We start from the raw sequence: 2,694 nt of genomic DNA on the forward strand, positions 1-2,694 counted from the left end.
CCCAGGAGGCAGAGGTTGCAGTGAGCCAAGATCGTACCATTGCACTCCAGCCTGGGCAACAGAGCAAGACTCCGTGTCAAAAGAAACAAAAGTGATTGGGGTGGGGTGGAGCGGGGTATAGAACAATCGGTTAGAGATAATAGTATATTCTACCAATGTTAAACATCAATTTGGACAAGACTGTTTGTGCACAGAAGACTCCTGAAACATCTAAGGAGTGAGTTCTCAATCCGAGATCATTTTCAAGTTTCTGTAAAGCAGCCAGGAGGTTGGCTGGATGACCTCACAAACCCTCTTCCTACTCTAACATTCTTCTATCTGATGGGAAGAAACCCAGAGAAACCAGACACAATTGTGCAAAGACATTCTTTTTAAAGGTGTTACCCAATATTTGTTCGATTTTTTGTTTTTTAAGCAGAGCCTTGCTCTGTCACCCAGGCTGGAGGGCAGTGGCATGATCACAGCTCACTGCAGCCTCGACCTCATGGGCTCAAGTGATCCTCCCATCCCAGGTGCATGCCACGATGCCCAGCTATTTGTTTTTTCTTTTTTGTAGAGAACAGATCTCATTGTATTGCCAAGACTAGTCTCAAATTCATGGGTCTAAGCAGTCCTCCCCACTCAGCCTCCCAAAGTTCTGGGATTACAGGCGTAAGCCACCAAGCCCAGCCCAATTTCTGTCTTTCAATCCAAATACAGAATATGTCATCAAACTTAATTGACTGCTTCATGCACACACGGTGCTTCTCACCCGAATGTCCCAGAGCTGGCTTGCAGGCAGCAGGCTGCCTTGTTTACCTGTCTCTCTACCAGCCAGCACAGTGCCTGTCACCAAGGAGGAACTCAACAATCGGTGATTGAACAAGTGATTAAAAAACTTCACTGGATGGATGGATGCACAGTGTCTGGTGCTAGGATCAGGAGGTGGAGTAACTGGGGAAGACAGTGCAGCCCACTGGGATCCAGGAAGACAGGACAGCTGGAATCAAATGAAAGGCACCCAAGAGAGGCTTCGGCTGAGGGACTGAAGTGCAGCTCCTCTGTTACAATTATACCTGATGGCCTGGGCAGGGCCACTCTAAAGCTTATACAAGGGCCTGTTACCTGCTGGTCTGAGCTACATCCCCTCCAGGAGGCAGGCATCTTTGTGTGTTTTGAGTAGCTTCCATGACTTGTGTATACATCTACTATTAATACCAATGTGGATAGATCCCAAGCCAGGAGGAGGAAGCCAGCAGTAACCCCATCAGCAGCCAGGGGCTGAGAGGCCGGTAGGCAGCAGCGGTCCCAAGGGGCGGCACTGCTCCCTGAAAGCGGTTGCGCAGCTGGACAGGTGGGGCACAGAGCCATGAAGCTGGACCGCCTCAGTGACCTCTACAAAGGCGAGCCCAAGGCAGTGCCACCCAAAGCCGCCTACAGTAACGTGGCTTCCTTCAGCTTCTTCCAGAGATCCAGTGTTCAGGAATTCATGACCTTCACAAGTCAACTGTGGAGCGCTCATCCAAAGGCACTAGGGCGTCAGTCAAAGAACAAGACTACCTGTGTGGTGTCCGTGTCTGGAATGACAGTCTTGCAGGTATGGCCACTGCTGACAGTGAACGCCCATCCTGGGTGGCCTATACCTTGCTGGAGTACTTACTAGACGAATTCTCCAAGCAAGTCAACAGGATAGAGTGGCCAGAAGGATCCCCTGCTAAATCCATTCTGCAGCCCTGACTGGTCATCTCAGTAGACGCCAGAACCCACGGGAAGCTGACCCCATGACTCACAGGCAGGCCAAACTAGATGAGACCCAAATCATTCTGCACAACGCCTCGGAGTCTTTGTTTGAACAAGGTGAGAAGCTAGGTGGGTTGGTGTCCAAATCCGAGGTGCTGGGAACACAGTCTAAAGCCTTCCCTAAAACTGCCCAGAAACACAACTTGTGCTATGCAATCACGTGATGCAGCCCACCAGAGGCCCCGCGCTGGAAAGACAGACACCATCATTCACATCAGAGCTGCAACCCCCAGAGAAGAAGAAACAGCCCTAGACAAGGACCCAGAGTGGGCCGTTTTTATTTCGAAGTTCCCAGGAGAAACAGGGATGGTGGAAGGATGGGAATGTTCAAATTAATGTGTGTGGTAGTGATTCTTAGAAAGAATTTGAGGTCCCCAAAGGTATATTTTTGGGCAAATGAAACCATAAACTCCAACAGGCTTCTGGGAAAAAAAAAAAAAAAGAATATCTTTCTAGAACAGCGCCTGGCACATAGCAGATACCTCTTGTGGTTGTTGAAGAAATGGACATATTCAGAATGAGAAGGTTCACTTTGCATCTGAGGGGAGAACTATTGCTTTTCGGCCAACACAATATTTGTTGTGGTGCAGAGCGGCTGCACATTGGGAAACACGGGCTTCCATGTGACTCGTGTGCACTGATGGCTGCACACCGGCTCTACGGGGGAAGCGTTAGTGGTCAGAGCCAGCCGCCTGGGGGGCTAGCCTGCTTTGCTGCTCATGAGCTATGGGCCAGTTGTAACCACCCAAGGGAGTCACCTTGCCTGCTGCCTAGACAGAGCCGATTCATCAAGACAGGGGAATTGCAACAGACAAAGAGTAATTCATGCAGAGCCGGCTGTGCGGGAGACCGGAGTTTTATTATTACTCAAATCAGTCTCCCCCGAGCATTCTGGGAGCAGAGTTTCTAAGGACA

The 2,694-nt window shown here is 50.0% G+C and overlaps 1 pseudogene; it reads left to right on the plus strand.

Moving 5' to 3' along the window:
- Positions 1-1,122: 1,122 nt before the first annotated feature.
- LOC116533487 lies at positions 1,123-2,192 on the plus strand (annotated as a pseudogene).
- Positions 2,193-2,694: the final 502 nt, after the last annotated feature.

The sequence above is a fragment of the Sapajus apella genome, unplaced genomic scaffold, assembly GCF_009761245.1.
Source record: "Sapajus apella isolate SASKATOON/1434 unplaced genomic scaffold, GSC_monkey_1.0 scaffold82, whole genome shotgun sequence".
NCBI lineage: Eukaryota > Metazoa > Chordata > Mammalia > Primates > Cebidae > Sapajus > Sapajus apella.